Source organism: Gorilla gorilla, chromosome 3, assembly GCF_029281585.2.
Source record: "Gorilla gorilla gorilla isolate KB3781 chromosome 3, NHGRI_mGorGor1-v2.1_pri, whole genome shotgun sequence".
Taxonomy (NCBI): domain Eukaryota; kingdom Metazoa; phylum Chordata; class Mammalia; order Primates; family Hominidae; genus Gorilla; species Gorilla gorilla.
Window position 1 is genome coordinate 15,487,842 of NC_073227.2, and position 18,495 is coordinate 15,506,336.

At 47.2% G+C, this 18,495-nt stretch overlaps 1 protein-coding gene across 1 annotated transcript in view; it reads left to right on the forward strand.

Moving 5' to 3' along the window:
- C3H4orf50 (chromosome 3 C4orf50 homolog) overlaps window positions 1-18,495 on the forward strand; it is a 122,236-nt gene that overhangs the window by 95,451 nt on the left and 8,290 nt on the right. The gene's annotated exons all lie outside the window — the stretch shown is intronic.

Below are 18,495 nucleotides of genomic sequence, written 5' to 3' on the forward strand. Positions count from 1 at the left end.
CTAAGCGATCAGCTCCTGCAGTTTAATCAGAAACCGACTATTTTGGTTTCCATTTGACTCTTGGCTCTTGTATTAGTCAGGGTTCTCTAAAGGGACAGAAATAATAGGATAGACGCATATATGAAGGGGAGTTTATTAAGGAGTATTGACTTACATGATTAGAAGGTGAAGACCCACAATAGGCCATCTACAAACTGAGGAGCCAGGAAGCCAGTCTGAGTCCCAAAACCTCAAAAGCAGGGAAGCTGACAGTGCAGACTTCAATCTGTGGCCCAAGGCCTGAGAGCCCCTGCAAACCACTGGTGTAGGTCCCAGAGTCCAACAGCTGAAGAACTTGGAGCCTAATGTTCAAGAGCAGGAAGCATCCAGCAGGGGAGAAAGATGAAGGCTGGAAGACTCAGCAAGTCTGCTCTTCCATCTTCTCCTGCCTGCTTTATTCTAGCCATGCTGGCAGCTGATCAGATGGTGCCCACCCAGATGGAGGGTGGGTCTGCCTCTCCCAGCCCACTGACTCAAATGTTAATCTCCTTTGGCAACACCCTCACAGACACACCCGGGAACAATACTTTGCATCCTTCAACCCAATCAAGTTGACACTCAATATTAACCATCACAACTCTCAATGTGTGTGGCCTAAGTCTGCAGGCTGGAGCCATTGGAAGGAAATTTGTGGGAGGGGGTGGGTTAGGAGTGACCACACAGCCTCCCACATTCCCTACCGATGGATCATGCCTGGCACCAGGCCAGCCTTCTCCCCTCCATCCCTACCCCCGATCCCTTGCCCAGCCCTGTGGTTTCTGCCTCCTTTCTATCATTCTCTCCATCTGCTTGCACCTGTGCTGGTGGGGTGGGGTCCAGGCAGGCACTAATGCACACCTGTCCCCAGCCGCCCCTGCCACAAAAGCCTCCTCCCTGAGTCTATCTAATCCGCATCCCCCTTCCCCTTGTTAGCAATGAACACAATTAGTAGCACATGTGGGCTATGCGCTTGGTCCAGAGTTCACACTCAGGGCTCATTGCCATCATTGTTTCTGTCCTTGTTCTTGTTGTTATTACTGGACTTGGAGTCAGAAACAGGTTCGAATCCCAACTCTACCACCCTTTAGCTGCGATCCTTGGGCCACATTTGTAACCTCCCTGAATATCAGTTTCTCATCTGTAAAACAGGGATTATAATCGCTCCCTTGCATTGTTGCTGAGATAATTAAGTTAATTACACGTGCAAAATGTCAGGTCCCTTTCCCTCCTGGAACAGGGAAAATTGCGTCTACTCCAGGAAAGTTCATTCTGTGTCCCTCCTTAGAGTTTCTTTGGGCTCCCAGGGAGAAAATGTGTGAAAAGTGGATTGTGAATGCTGAAGTGCTGTCAAAATGTTTAGAATGATGATTACTAATGACAGTTTAGGGCAGCTGGGAGAGAAGCTGGGGTGAGGTGAAGGTCTAGGCTGCTGTCTTTCAAAGGTCTCTCAGAGCCATGGGGCAGGGTTGGGAGGAGAGAGAGCTGATGAGGAGACCATGAGTTGTGTGTTACGTGGAGCCAGGAGGCTAGAGTCCAGCAAACTCCCTGCGTCCTTTCCCACCCTAGAGTCTGGCATCCATCTGCCCATTTGATGAGCATGCCACGAGGGCCGCTCCAGGCTGGGCACTGCCATGGATGCAGGAGCTGGAGGGGACAGGAGGACAACCCTTCTCCTGCCCTCATGGTGCTTACCATCTACAGGTGAGATGGTTAGATAGGCAGTTTACAAGCAAGGCACACTCCCCGAAGACCTCTTCTGCAGAGTCACCCATTGCATGCCACGCCTGCACCTTCCCGTGGGTCCAATTCCCCCAAGGACTCTGTCTTATTTCCCAGCATAGCCCCAACACCTGATGCAGGGCCCAGCACCTAGAAGGTGTTTGATAAGTAAGTGTCAAATTGGACCAAGTCAGTGAAAGCTGACTACTGCTCAGTAGAGGGCCAGGTATGAGTTACCCGACCCACAAGGTTATTTGTTTTTCATTGTGTAGGAAACACGGAGTTAAGGTTTGCATCTTTTCAGGCAGTTGTTTTGAAAGACACACCTCCTGGGATTCTGAGGAGATGGGAGGGCCCATCCTCTGTCCTCGTGCATCACTGTCACGTGCATCGCAGTGGGCCCTGGCCCACCACTCTGGGATTAGCTTTCCCTGCATGTGGTCCCTGTGCTCTCTGGGCTCTGACAGCCTCCACCCTGCAGGCTTGTCTTCCAGCCACTGGGATCTGAGCTGGGGCAGCCACCTTGGGATCTCTCAAGTGTGTATTTCCTCTGGGCTCTCATCACTTTCCTGCTTGACCAGAAACCAGCATACTGGGGGCAGAGCAGGGGGCTGCTGTTCCTAGTTATTAGGTTCCTTCGGGGGCTTTTTTCCAAATGGGATCAGAGAGACACTCTGCTGCTTTTTGTGCCTGATGCAGTAGCTGAGCCTTCTCTGCCTTCACAGGCAGCCTCTGGCCACACCCTTATCACAGCTTTCCCTGGCCCCATTTCGTCACCTCCCAGCACCGGCCGTCAGACTGCTCTTTCTTTAGAAAGGCAGCACTTTTTATACCACTCCTGTGTGCAAAAATACTTCTTATATCCACCCCCTCTTATCTGCAGGGTAAAATCCAAACTCTCTACCTTGGCATGGAAGCTTTCCACCCTCTCGAGTGTCCCCTCCTCCTCCTCTCTCCAGCTCTGCCTGCCAACTTACCCACCCGGTGGCTCCTCCCGAAACACAGTCAGCATCTCCCCACCCCTGAGCCTCCCTGGAAGCTTTCCCCACATCGAAGCCCTCCTGCTTTTTGATGCTGGCAGGGTCTGTCAGCTGGAAGCCAACTCTAACTTTGCATTCTGTTACTTTATCTGCACTGTCTCACGGCATTCATCCCTTCCCCTATATGTGCACATAACATGTGCCACCGTCTACATATGCAGACACGCATGTGTGTATATATATCCTGGAGGCCATTTGTCCCAGGGCCTCAGGCTCCTCCCCCAGCCCACCGCCTGACTGGGAGGCAGCTCTTGGCTTCTTTCTGAGTTCCTGAACAGAATCCACTTGCACGGCAGGACTGAGCAATGCAGATTTACTGAAGAGTCTGTCAGGTTGCCCAGGAGGATGACACATCATCAAGCCTATCACAGGCAACCACACATCCCCGCTGGACACCTGTCATCCCCTGGGATCCTCCCTCAGCGTGGAAGGTCCCAGCAATGGATGGGGAGCTGGAACTGCTCCTGGGACATTGCCTGGCTCTTCCTGGACCAGCTGCTTGCTCAGGTATCAAGGTCTCAGGTCACTCAGATAAGCAGGCCACATCCCAGAGAAATCCCAGCTGTGGTCAGAGTTCTTCAGTGTGAGGGTGACTGTCCACTGCTCCTGCCACTCCTGGAAGCACCGTACAACCCGAGGCTTCCCATGGGCTCAGCCATTCTGCCCTGACCAGTGAGACCAAAATCTAGTACCCCTCGGAGCTCACAGCACACCTTTGCAGTCAGCAGTTGTTGAGCACGGAGTTGTTTGTGTTTGCTCTACCATCATGGTACTTGTGCTTGGAAAACCAAATGCAATATTTGGCCAGGTGCTGTGGCACACACCTGTAATCCCAGCACTTTGGGAGGCCAAGATGGGTGGATCACCTGAGGTGAGGAGTTCAAGACCAGCCTGGCCAAATAGTGAAAGCCCATCTCTATTAAAAATACAAAAATTAGCAGGGCATGGTGGCACGCACCTGTAGTCCCAGCTACTTGGGAGGGTGAGGCAGGAGAATAGCTTGAACCCAGGAAATGAAGGTTGCAGTGAGCTGAAATTGTGCCACTGCACTCCAGCCTGGGTGACAGAGTGAGACTCCATCTCAAAAAAAAAAAAAGCAATATTTATTCTCTCCCTTCATCCTCCATGCTGAAACAATCATCACAACCAGCATGAAGTAGGTACCTGCCATGTTCCAGGCCCTCTTACAGGCACCAGGCGCACACCTCAACTCACTTCATCATCGCAACCAGCTCCAAAGTAGACATGACTGTCATACCCTCCTCACAGATGTGAAAACAGATCTCACAGCTAGTGAGTGGCAGAGGTGGGATTTGAACCTGGCAGTCACGTTCCAGAGCCTGAGCTCCCAATTGCTATGCAACAAACACTAATGCACATAGAGTTATCCCCGGTATCTGTGCAGCATTGTTTCCAGGACCTCCTAAGGAGACCCACATCTGAGGATGCTCAAGTCCTTGTTAGAAAATGGCACGGCATTTGCATATAACCTACACAGTGTGTGCTGTAAATCATCTCTATTACTTAAAATACTTATAATTACTATAATACCTAATACAATGTAAATGCTCTGTAAGTAGTTGTCATACTGTGTTGTTGAGGGAATAATGACAAGAAAAGTCTGTGCGTGTTGAACACAGACTAAGTTTTCTTTAAGTATTTTCAATCCCTGGTTGGTTGAATCCATGGATGTGGAACCCATGGATACGGAGGGCCACCTGTGCCCGAAGAAACCCCTATTCAGAGTTGATTCTGGTGAAGCGTCTTCTCCCATGGGCTTTGTGGGAGCTCAGCAAGAGAGCATTTTCTTGTCTGCCATGGCAGCGGTTTCAGCTGGTGTGGTCCCTCCAGGGCCCAGTAGGCACCAATTCTTATTTGCAGCAGCCAGCCCTGCAAAGGCCTGACTACTCGGTGTCTCTGTGTGGCGTTTGCTGACCTGGGATTAATGCCTTGGGGTCAGGGTGGTTGCATTGGAAGGGAGATTCTGGAGACAGCAGCTGTCCTCTCCACCCATGCTTCTGCTGATAGCTGCTCAGGGAAACCTTCCTGGGAGACGTCCTCAACATGGCCTCCTGCACGGTCTCTGTGGGGCTGCTGAGGCATGAGGCAGGTGAGTCCCCTTTAGGAAAGGGTGTGCCCCCCACCCCCACCTGCCCCTGCCTCAGTCCACTGCCTACAGGGAGTGAGTGAAAGAAGATCTAATGTGTCACCTGGAAGGTGATACACACTCCACACCAGTTCATCCAGACTTCTAGAACCTTCCTGAGCTGTGGTAGCCATGGAAATCGGGCATTGGGTCTGCCAACTCTCAAGCCTGGGGCTCCTCTGAACTGGAAACAGGCCCCTGAATACATTCAGCTCCGGAAATGGCACAGCCAGGGGCCCTGAATGAGAGAGGAGTCCTGCGATCTGACGTTGCCCCCACACCCCAGCATTCCCCGCTTCCGCTCACTAGCAATGTCCCACCTGGGAAAGAGGGAGCCACGTCTGTCCCAACCAGGAGCCATAGCAGCAAGTTCTCTTGAGAAGCACCGAGACTTGAGCAAGCCCTTTGACTCCTCCGGGTCTCAGTTTCCCCATCTGTGCAGAGGAATGCAGTCTGGACCAGTGATTCTCAGCCCTGGTTGCACGTTAGAACCACCTGGGAGGGGTGTGCTTTAAAAGATAGCATTGCTGGGGTCCCCCACCAGGAGACTCCATTCATTTGGTCTGGAATGGTCCAGGGAGGGACACTTTTGGCAGCTCCCCAGTCGTTCTGGCATGCCTCCAGGCTGAGAAGCAACAGCTGGCTGGCCCCTGCAGTGGGGCCCATTTGCAAAGGATGTACTGTAGCTAAATGCAGAAGGGCTGAGAGAGGTCATCATTTTCCTTAGTGTGCCTTTGGGATGCTTGGATGCCGCAAAAAGTCGATTTACAAGCCCCAGCTAAGACGCGATTTGCTCTCTCATTTCCCTTAGAGCTTCCTTCTGAAAATTGCAAGGTGAGCCCAGACCAGGCACAGCCCTGAGCTCCACTCCTCTCTGGGCTGCAGCCACTGTGGCTGGACCCAGACCAGGAGCCCAGTTCATGACCAGTGAATGAGCCCACTTAAGCCACTTGCAGATCCTTAACTGTGGGAGGACATTGGGTTGTTTTTATTTCCAAAGGTGACGGTGTGAACCAGTTAGGAATGTGGTTCTGAAGTGAAATTACCCAGGTTTGAATTCCAGCAGCACTGCTTTCTGAAACAGATGCAGAGCCTTGAGCGAGGCCCTCCCACTCTGTGACTCCGCTTCCCTGTCTGTGAAATGGGACGTGACGTGTGAATTGTGCTACCTGGATTTGAACTGGCCGACGTTCTTTCTGCTGTGTGATAACTGAAGCTCACCATCCCTGCTGCGGTGGGGGTGGGAGGTGGTTGTACGATATGACCTCGCCTCCTCTTTTGTTTCCTGTGGTTGAGTTTTGAGTTTGGGGGGCCTACTGTTTCTGAGGGCTTCTTCCTGGAGCTTCCTGACAGCAGAAGTGACAGCACAGTTTCTTTATCGAATGTTGCCCTTTCGTTACCTGCTTCACCCTCGGGGCCCTAGAATCATTTTTCTTGGTCGTCATTTGCGTCGGGCCAGTCCCCGGCTCTCTGATGAATGACCAGCCGCATCTCATTGCATTCTGTGCCAATTGCATGCCACCTCTCGCCTGGGCCCCTGCTTGGCCTGGGATGATTTATGGAAGTCGAAGGCAGGATGACTTCTAATGACCTGTGCAAACCAGGACCGGGGTGGGCACAGCTGAAATGCTGGAGTGGTTGATAATTAAATGCCTTCTGGGGTTGGGTGTGTGCTTTCAAGGCTCAAGAAAGAAACATACTATAGCTTTCAGTAGAAATACAGAAATTGGCCAGGCATAGTGGCTCATGCCTGCACTTTGGGAGGCCAAGGTGAGCGGATCACGAGGTCAAGAAATCGAGACCATCCTGGCCAACATGGTGAAACCCTGTCTCTACTAAAAATACAAAAATTAGCTGGATGTGGTGGTACATGCCTGTAGTCCCAGCTACTCAGGAGGCCGAGGCAGGAGTATCGCTTGAACCCGGGAGGCAAAGGTTGCAGTGAGCCGAGATTGTGCCATTGCACTCTAGCCTAGCGACAGAGTGAGACTCCATCTCAAAAAAAAAAAAAAAAAAAAAAAAGAAAAAGAAAAAAGAAAAAAAAATACAGGAATTGAAACCTCCGACTTTCCTGCATCAATGGCTTCAGGTTCTTATTCTTTTTAAGAAGGATCATGTATATTTTTCAGTTATACTTTCCTGTATATTATGGTTCACAAACACATTTTATTTTAAAGATTTAAAATGTCTAGCTTTTGCAGCCGCAGGCTGGCTAAGCAGGGCTGTGTGAATGAGCCCACCTTCTCAGATTTTAGACAAGTTACTCAATGACTCTTGAGCCTCAGCTTCCTCATCTATAACAGTGGGATAAGGATACAGTAGTCATACAAATTGAGAATTACATCAAAAAATGTGGGGGCCTCTGGTAGCATAGGCATGATGTACGTGATCTGGAAATCTTGGATCCACTTTCCTGTGGCCAAATCTTTACTTAGGTTTGGCTAATTTGGTGTCGAACCAGGGAAACTTCCAACTTCTAGGGAAAGCCAGCTCTGGATTTCCACCCTCTTCAGTCCACATAGTGATGTGTTTGGGGCCCGATGGCACTGTCCCCAGCCTGCCTCTGCTCTCAGCTGCAGTGCTTTGTTGCTGGCAAGCTCAGACTCTGCTTGTGCCCACCTCAAGCAGAGGCTCCTGTCCTCTAAGCAGAAGATCTGCGAGGCCTTCTGTGCTCTTCACAGAAGTGCTCTCGGGGCCGTGACCCTATTTCCTGCAGGAGTGACCTCAGTACCCATCTGGATATTGTCTTCTCTGCCCTCCCTGTCTCACCTCCCTGCTCCCTCACTCCTACTTCTGGGATCTCCCCGCAAATAAACCACCTGCACCCCTGTCTGGGTCTCAGGCTCTGCTTTTGAGGGCGCCCAATCCAAGACAGACAGCTTTTAGAAACTTGCAGAGTAATAGCTTTGCCCTTGGGTGAGTCACCCTGCCCTGAAGGCAACCTGGTTCTCCTCTGTGTCCTGGGGAAGAAGGGAGTGGGCTGCAATGTGAGGGAAAACAACCCCGTGCCTGGGGTCTGAGCTCTGGGGGCAGGTCCTGGCTCCCAGCCTTCTTCTCTGTGGTGGGCAGGGACCCAAGGCTGTCTGTTCGGCGTGGTTAAGCCCCACCCCTCTCCTAGATGATTGGTCAACAGCCAGACAAAAAATCCAGGGAAGGCAATGGGAATTCTTCATTCTGAAACTATGATTCTCTGTGCATGGACCCCCCAGAGTAACCAGGAGCTGTTGGTGCATCTGTTCCCTGTCCAGTGAGGGAAGCCAGGACAGAATAAGAAAGAAGTCACAGCCCACAGGAACCAGGAAAATGGTAGGGATTCTTGGCAATACTTGGGTCCCTGGTCACTACTGTGTGGAGCCGAGCTCTGCCCCTGTGGTAGCTGCACACCCATCCCTTGTTACAGGACTAGCCTTGCCTTCCTGTGCCATTTTTGCCCAGGCAACTTCAGTTTGGTTCCTTTCACAAGCAGCCAAATTGTGCATGCAGATACAAAACCTGGTCTATCTCAGTGAAATCTATGGTTCTAGGTACAGTGTACTTCCCAGCAGGTAAGTGTAGCCTAAAAGGAACATTCAGGAAAAAGAGGAGAGGGAAGTAACCTGGATTGAGCTTCTAGAATGTTCCAGGCACTGAACTTACCTCCTGTGATGGAAGAGTGAGTCAGGCAGGAGATGCTTAGCTGCAAGAAACAGGACACATCCTATTGAAACGAGCACGTGTTTATTACCCACTCATCAGGGAGACTGAAGTGCATGGCATCAGGGCTGGTTTGGTAGCTTGGTAATGCCACCGACCACTCAGCTGCTTTCCATCCTTCAGAACCACTGTCTTCAGTTTGCTAGCCTTTCTTCCTTGTGGTCACTGCCTCATGTCACAAGGTGACTGCTGTGGCTTCAGTCTTCACAACCGTGTCCCAAGAAGAAAGGAAAAGGCAAACCTCCAGCATACATTGGCCAGGGATGCCCACAAATGTGTCCCATGGTCATTCCTACCTGAGAGCCAAGGTCCCTCTTTCCAAGCTCTAGTCTAGGAGATGACAAAGGAGAAAGGAACTGGGAGTAGCTGTTGGTTGGCTAACGAACCATGTCTTTCCCTAGCAGCATGTGTGCACATAACGGTATCAAGAACAAACTGTGTCTGAGAATGGCAGGAACTGGATATGATCAAACCTTAGAGCGTGTGGACAAAATGACGGGAAATGGTGATGTTGACAGGCAAGATGAAGGGGGTCCTGGCATGGCGCTAGGGACCACTGAGGCTCTTAAGGCAGGTGGACCCAGGAAGGGGGTATTTCAGAACTAGATTTACAGTCTAGAAAGATCCCTCTGGCCGTTCCCTGGAGGGTCGTTAGGAGGAGAGTTGAACTGGAAGCAGGGCAGAGACATTTGCAGTGCCTGCCCTGTGTATTGAAGATAATATTTTTAGGTGTAGAATTTAGAGTAATTACTTTCTGAGCTACTTATTGGATTAAGGAAGTGACCAGACAGACAATCAAGATTAAACTAAAACTCATTAGAAATACAGGAGAATTTATCCTAGTGGGGAAATAGACTATGAGATGGCACCTTCATCTGATTTTTGGTTTGATGGAAATGGCTTTTATCTGCATTTCTGTGTGCATAAGCAAATCCCAGGCTACATTAAGTTACTGACTCAGCCTTGTAAAACAAGCTCAAGGTTATTATGTCCAAGTGAGATCAAGTACAAATAACTTTAATGCTATAGAATAGGACATTATACCCTCTAAGTATTTCTAACAAACGAAAAATGAGAAGCACCATCGCACACATTTCTTCAGATAGATCTGCTGGCTTTGTAAGAGACGACATGGTAAACTTATACAGGTATTAAAAATTCAAACTGTGATAATTAATTTTAAGTGATGTATGCTTATTACAGAAAAACTGGAACACAGAGAAAAGCAGTTAAGAAAACATTAAAACCCATAAAAGGCCGGGCGCGGTGGCTCACACCTGTAATCCCAGCACTTTGGGAGGCCGAGGCAGGTGGACCACGAGGTCAGGAGATCAAGACCATCCTGGCCAACACGGTGAAACCCCATCTCTACTAAAAATAAAAAGAATTAGCTGGGCATGGTGGCGCCTATAGTCCTAGCTACTCAGGAGGCTGAGGCGGGAGAATGGCGTGAACCCGGGAGGCAGAGATTGCAGTGAGCCGAGATCGCGCCACTGCACTCCAGCCTGGGCAACAGAGTGAGACTCCAAAAAAAAAAAAAAAAAAAAAACCCATAAAAACAAAAACAAAATCTGTTAACCTCCTGGCTCATATTCTTTTTTATCCCTGCGGGTAAGTTTCCATACAATATTCACAATCGTAGTCAATATACAATTTTATCTACTTTTTCATCTAGACTTGTAGGCATTTTTTCATGCTATCATTGTCTTCATAAACTTTACTTCTCATGATTACATAACATGAACCTTTCTCAACCCTTGTTATTGAACATTTGGGCTGCCGGGGTTTTTTTTTTTTTTTTTTTTTTTTTTGCTATAATAAGTAATGAGATGATTATCATTGTTTATAAATCTTTGTCTTCATAGAAGACTATTTCTTGGAGATTGATTCTCAGAAATTGAATTGTTGTCTCCAAGGGAATAAACATTTTTAAAGCTGTTGATACCTATTGTTGGTTCAGAAATTCAAACTTGTGCTAAAAGTTAAATTAAAAGCAGACAATGCAGCGAGAAAGCCCCGCTTTCTGTATTCTTTCCCTTGGCAGCCTGGAGGTTTGGTCCCAACGTCTGTGGACGATTTATTGCCTTATTTCTAAATAGGATCAATACACCCAGGAGCCCTAGTGTAATGAGATTCAAAGGGACCCCGACTCCTGAACGAATCCATCAATTGGACCAGAATGTTAAGGACAGCGAAAGTGAAAATGGCTCTAATGAATCTTGATATTGAAACAAAAGATTAGGGCATTTTGAGAAGAAAGCATTTTATCTCATCTATATTTTCTATTCCCCATGTGATTAGGAAGCTCATGGAAATTGAACAGGTTCCTCTGTTTCATAGTATATGCTATTTCTACACACCAGAGCTTTGTCTGACCCCCACTACCCTCACTCAAAATGTATTCCCAGAATGGTCATTGCCTGCCTGCCATTCCCCAGGCACTGTGCAGAACACTAGAGATACGGCCTCCTCCTCATCAAGGAGCTATGGTCTGGAGTTTCCAGTAGTTTCCCAGGATCAGATGCCAGCTCTGCCATTGCTAAGGCCTCTGAGTATCTCCTTCTTTACACCAGCCCCATAAGGTAGGCGTTGTCATCCTCATTTTACAGATGGGAAAACTGAGGAAGAAAGAGGTTAAGTAACTTGCCCTAGGCCACACAGGTAGTCGGTTCCAAAGCTGGTTGTATTAATAAAATTTTATTTTCTATAGTTTGTGATGTTTTGCCATCTTGGGGCTTTGTTGGCCAGAGAAATACGGCCCCTGCCAGGGCTGGCTAATTTCTAGAGATGGAAATGACTTCCCTGTGAGCACGCCTTTCATATGCAAGCCAGACAATCTACAGCCTGGCAGGTTTCCAGTCTCCTCCTTTATCTAACATACCAAGCCAACATTTCCCCTGCCACATGTCATCCCAGGCCCAGGTGTCAAACAACTAGAGAACATGCAAATATATAACCCAGAGCATGCAACAATTTTAAAACTCTCCAGTACTGGGCATGCTCAGGCTTGCCTCCCCTGCCTCACCCATTTCTTCCTGCAGAACTCACAATAAAGGCTCTGGGCCAGGCTCTCTCTGCACTCCTCTGCCTCCTGCTTCCCTCTGTGGCCCTGCATGGTGTGGCATGCCCCTTCCTCTAGGGAACTGTGTAATAAACTCTTCTTTCAAACACAGTTGTCTCTATGTCTGTCACATTACCATACCCTATTAAAACAAAATACTGGGTGCATTTTAGAACACTGGTGCACTCTTTTACCATCATACCCCTTTTACAAGGACAGATACATTTCCTTGAAAGTAATTTAGTAGAAACACTGCTGAAAATGCTTTGTACACTCATCCCAGCTCATTTTCTTCATAAAGGCCTATCTGCTGCAGTTATAAAAATATTTTGCTCATTCCAATTCTTTCCTATTACATTTGCACAATTGGTATCCTGCTCTCATTCATTCATGCATCCATTCATTCATTCTTACATGTATGTCTTCCCCAAATACACACACACACACACACACACACACACACACACACACACACAGAGTGGAGTGCTAGACTGGAGCTGGCTCTCCCTGCATGCCTTTTGAGAGCCAATTGCATGCATCTCTTACCAACATATCAGCAGCTTAAAATCAGCCATAGTAGGAGTGTTTACACCACAGAAATTAAAAAATGCTGAAAATCAGATCTGGTATTTTTGTTTGTTTGTTTGTTTGTGTGGTTTTTTTGTTTTTTGTTTTTTTGTTTTGCGAGACGGAGTCTCGCTCTGTCACCCAAGCTGGAGTGCAGTGGTGCAATCTTGACTCACTGCAACCTCCGCCTCCCGGGTGAAAGCGATTTTCCCGCCTCAGCCTCCCAAGTAGCTGGAACTACAGGCATGCACCACCATCCCCAGCTAATTTTTGTATTTTTAGTAGAGACGGGGTTTCACCATGTTGGCCAGGATGGTCTCGATCTCTTGACCTTGTGATCCGCCCGCCTGGGCCTCCCAAAGTATTGGGATTACAGGCGTGAGCCACCACGCCCAGTGTTTTGTTTGTTTTGTTTTTGTTTTTGTTTTTGTTTTTGAGAGCCAGTTGTTAAACATTTGCTAGCTCACCACTGTGGTTCTCTATTTCTGTTCCCCACCAGGGCCTGAGAGCAGCAAGTTTCCTCTTCATCTTTTTATCTGGGGCAGGCAAAATGGATCCTGCCACCTTGAGTGGTGAAGCAGGCCAAGCTGGGCCTTTCTGCATGTTTTCTCATTCTGATGGACCTGTAGGCAGCCAGGGAACCAGGCCTACCTATCTGAAGAGAGGCCCCTCTCTGTAAAGGGATCCCTTGCTGGGGTTGTAAGTGACATGTGAAGCATTCCCTCCCTGGCTTCACACACATTCTAGCAAGTCTCATTGTAACTTCACTCATGAACGAATTCCCCAATAGTTGGAGTTGTCCATGAAACAGACTTCCCTGGCACAGCTGGTGGGCTCCCCATCAGAGGACACATCCATGTTTGGGCAACCATCCACCACAGATACTCGATGTGGGGGTTCTGGTTTTGAGAAGGGCCAGAAAACCCCACAAGTTCGAAAGGCATAGAAAGGGAAGAGGCCCGGCGTGGTGGCTCACTCCTGTAATCCCAGCACTTTGGGAGGCCGAGGCAGGTGGATCATGAGGTCAGGAGATCGAGACCATCCTGGCTAACATGGTGAAACCCTGTCTCTAGTAAAAAATACAAAAAACAATTAGCCAGGCATGGTGGCGGGCACCTGTAGTCCCAGCTACTTGGGAGGCTGAGGCAAGAGAATGGCATGAACCCGGGAGGCGGAGCTTGCAGTGAGCCGAGTTCACACCACTGCACTCCAGCCTGGGCGACAGAGACTCTGTCTCAAAAAAAAAAAAAAAAAGAAAAGAAAGAAAGGGAAGAAACCCATTGGCTCTGATGAAACATCTGTTAGACAAATAGGGACATGGTGCTACTTTCAAATTCAATAGAGAGGTATCCCCCCTACCCCACTGACAACAACAACAAAAAAGAGAGCAACTGAGGGCAGGGACTTTACCTTATTTCCCCTCAAACACCAAAAAAGCTTCTTGCCCAGGGCTACACACATAGAAGATTCTTGAAGAATGCTGGCAGGGGGTGAGGTAGAGAGGTTATTGGTTGAGGAATTGGGGAGGCCACTCCAAGCTCAGCCATGATCGAGCAGGGTGATTATTGTGGGGTCATTTTCTCTTTGAAAATCTCTTTCCTCAACTGATTATACAAGGACACACTCTAGATAATTCCTTAGGAATAACTAGTATGTTAATTAAAAACACCACAATTCACATTAATTCTGTTTATAGCATAATGTGGATCATAAACACAAACATTACTTAAAATATAAAAATTAGTGACCAGATGGAACAGATTGACGAGATTCTAAATTTTGAAGCTTTTCAAAAGGCTTAAATTTTAGATCTAATTCCCTATGAGAAATGCTAACTATCCCCTGAGGAAATATATTGGAACCAGGTTGCATTCCGTAAAAATCACATTAAGTTGAACCAGGTTTAACCTGTCCTTGGTCAGCACCTGCTCTGTTCACATTTTCTCATGAACAGTTTCTCTTGGGGTTTCTCTGTGTCTCTCTTTCTCTGTGTCTTGCTCAAGAGCATGGGTCCTGAAGTCTGACAGATCTTGTATAAAATCTCAGCTCCATTAATATTGCTAAAATTATCATACTACCCAAAGTGATCTACAGATTCAATGCAGTCCCTATCAAAATACCAATGCCATTCTTTACAGAGATAGAAAAAAAATTCTAGAATTCACATGGAACCATGAAAGACCTCAAATAGCTAACACAATCCTGAGGGGGAAAAAACGCTGGGGGCTCCACACCCCCGACTTCAAAATATACTACAAAACCATGGTAACCAAAACAGTATGTACTGGTACAAAAACAGACTTATAGATCAATGGAACAGAATAGAGAACACAGAGACAGATCCACAAATCTACAGCCAACTGATTTTCAACAGAGGTGCCAAGAACATACATTGGGGAAAGAACAATCCCTTCAATAAATGGTGCTAGGGAAACTGGATATTCACACACAGAAGATCGAAACTAGACCCCTATCTCTCACCACTTATAAAAATCAACAATGGATTAAAGGCTTAAATGTAAGACAAAAACGATGAAACTACTGGAAGAAAACATGGGAGAAATGCTTCAGGACATTGGTCTGAGCAAAGATTTTATAGATAAGACTTTAAAAGTGTAAGCAACAAAAGCAAAAATATGCAACTGTGATTATATCAAACTAAAAAGTTCCTGCACAGCAAAGGAAACAATCAACAGAGTAAAGAGACAATCTATAGAATGAGAGAAAATATTTGCAAACTATACATCCAACAAGACATTACTATATAGAATATACAAGGAACTCAAACAATTCAACAACAGAAAAACAAACAATCTGATTTTAAAATGGGCAAGATATCTGGTTGCAGTCAACGGCTAGATGATTTATTTCCCTCTGGACACCTAACCCTGCTTTTGGTGGTCAAGGCCAGTGTGCTCAGCCTGCAAGGAGGTCATGTGGTCCCTGCATGATGTAGAAGGGTTTGAATTTCAAGAGATGAACTCAAAGACATAGGCAGGGCTAGATATGACAGGATATTCTGTAAGTCTTGCTAAGTTAGGCTGCATCCTAAAAGCAGAGAAAGACATGTAGTAGTTTGAAACAATGGCATGATGTTATCAGCTTCCTAGGAATTCTGGCTGCTGTGTAGAGTGGATTGTGTGGGGACAGCCTGAAGCAGGGAGCCTGGTTAGGAAACTCTCTGTGGTCCAGCTAAGAGGCAGTCATGGACTGGGCTGGGACAATGGCCATTCAGGGGAGTGAATGACAGAGCAGGTAACCCCCATTCTGTACTTTCCAGGCATTTTAAATCTTTGAAGTAGGTCAGGCTGGTTCTTCTTTGATTTACAGATCATAGTGAGAGAAAGGGCAGTGACAAAATGGTCCCCAAGTATGACCTTCCCACATCCCCTGTGCATCCCCACTGAAGGCTGCATGACCTTGGGAGCTAGGTGAATGGTGTGAAGGGCAGTCGCCTATGTATTGGTCTCTCCTATCGGATGGTGTTCTCTCATTGAGGAGCTTTTGTCTTCACAAAGGTCTGGAACTAAGTAGGTCATGGACTAGTGTCCCCATTTTTGCCCTCATTTTCTGATACCCCAGGGCTTTCCCCCTCCCCATCGCATGGTCGTCTCCCTGCTTGGAGTCTCTGCCGTTGTCTGCTTCACACATTTGCTTCCTCCACTGGCCTCTGAAGGGAGGCTGTAGCCTAGTCGCTGCCAACTCCCCAGGACATATGAATGCCTGCTGTGGTTTTATAGAATCGTCACATCACAGAGCCCACTGGTTGAAGTCAGAGGTCCTCTCTGATATCCCCACACATGCAGTGCAGTGCAGTGCAGTGAGCTTCCTGCATGTACCCTGTCATAATGTCTCAGTCAGCTTTCTCAAATGGATCCTTCATCTGACTCTCTTTAGTACACTGTTACTTTGTAACCCAGCATTTCCTTCTGTTCTGGCATTATACTTGCTTGCTTGTCTGTTTTACTCACTCAGATATAAGGCCCTTGAGGACACATGTGTCTGGGTTTTATTCATCTCAACATTCTCCATAGCCTTGAACACAGTGCCTGGCATATAATAGGTACTTGAAAATGAGCAAATAAATGAGTGAATGAATAAACAAGCAAATGAATGAATGAATGAATGAATGAATCAGTGAATGGTCAGCTCTTGTTGTTAAAAAGTCCTTCTTTACCTTCAACTGAAATATGTCTCCTGTTAACCAGCTTTCTGAGCTGATTCTACTCATTGACTCCATGCAGAGCACTCTCCTCTGCCTCATGGCACCTTCTCATAGAGTGGAGCCTCAGGGGTCTGCTTTCTGTTCTTCGAACATGCCAACATGTTCCTGCCCAGCTTGACCCCATTTTAGGGGCTTTGTACTTCTCTCTTTTATGCCCAAGACCCCTGGCCCTATTGCTTTCCATGGCTGGATCTTCCTTGTCATTTGGGTCTCAACTCAAATGTCACCTTCTCAGAAAGACCTTTGCTAACAACTCAATCTAGAGCACCTCTTCCCCCAGCCCCCATATGCCTCTTTATCTCTCTGGGCTGAATTCTGGATGATTTCCTCAGATCTGCCTTTCAATTTACTAAATCTGCCTTCATTTGTGTCTAGTCTACTGTTTAGCTCACCTGTAGAGATCATCTATCAGTTATTCTATTTTTCATTTACAGAACACATATGCAAATATTGTGATCATTAATATTTTAAAGTCTTCTTTTAGAATTCCTATTACATGACCCTCCCCTCCACCGCCAAAAGTGATCTATCCTATTTATTGCATCTGATGATTGTCTCTCAGATGTTGGATATCTATAATTCCTGTGATTTTTTTTGATGAAACTTTATCAGAAATTAGCATCTTTTAGTGTCCCACATGGATTTTGGAAGTGACCCTGTGGTACTTGTTACTTCTTAAATGGTTGTTCCATTAACTTATTGGTGAATGCAGTATCTATATGTTATCATGTATAATGTAGGGAAAGAATGTTGCCTTCTTGTGTTTGATATCACCCACCTGCTTCTAGTGACAGTTACTACAAGCTTAACTTGTTGCTTTGTCCTCATAGTGGAGCATCACTGACTGCAGCAGTACCCAGATGCCAGGTGCTTATGAGCTTAACACATAAGAGTCCCCCCAGCTTAATGCATGAGCATAGCATGGAACTCATTGGAAACACAGATTTCCAAGATCTGCCTCATGAACACTGAATTCATAAATCTGAGATTGAGCCTAAGAATCAGAATTCTTGTAAAGCTCTCCAAGTGGTTCTGATTTATATATAAGTTTGGATACCAATGGTCTTATAAGCTTCAAGGATTTAAATCTGGTTTATTTTTGTCTTGCTTATTCCTTCCTCAAAAAAGGATTTGAAGCTGTGTACCTACAGATAGATAAAAATACATTTTGAGAAGGAGACTAAAGACACCTACACGAACAATGCCCTGAGTAGGTTGGCTTCCTCACTAACACCCTTGGGATGGATGCGGCCACGAGCTGTGTGTGAGCCATCTCTGTCCAGTTCTGAGACCCTTAGTATTGCAGCAAAGCCCGGCTTGGTGAAGTCAGTCATGGGGCAACTGTGGAACTGCAAAGGGATGCTGTGCACAGATAGAGTTTTGGTTTTCCTAGGGTCCCTCTCTGCACACTGTCACATTGTTCAGATATGTTTACTAATCTGGCGCATCCATGAAGGCTCTTCTTGGCAAATTGAGCTCTTTAGACCCACTCTCTCCGCTACTCATGCTGTGCTGAGCCCCTCCCAGCCTGTATTCTCCCATACTTCTTGGCTTCTGCCCAACCTGTTTCCTCTGCCCAGAAAACTCCTGTTTGTCTCCAAGACTGCTCGAATGTCACCGTCTCCAGACAGTCTTTCTTTCACCCTCCTTCATTTTCTTCCTTCCTTTCCCCTTGCAAAATCATTTTTGAGTCCTCACCATGTCTGGAGTCCCCACCCCCCCCCCCCCACTTCTCTCCATGCCAACATCTGCCATGCTGCCAACCGTCACAGGTTCATCTCCTGCCACATCACTCTTTGCTTCTCTGTTTTCTTCACACCGGCTTCTCCTGCTCCCTCCCTCTCTCTCCAGGGCTTTTGCACTGGCTGCAGGCTTCTCCTCTGACACCCTGACACCAACTCTTGCTGTCCGCACCTCCACTGTTACCCCTCCTCCTTTACAGCAGCACCTGGGACTTGCATTTGTTTGATGATTCCCATGTCACCCTCTGTAACGTGAGGAGGGCAAGCAGGGCATCCGTCCCTCT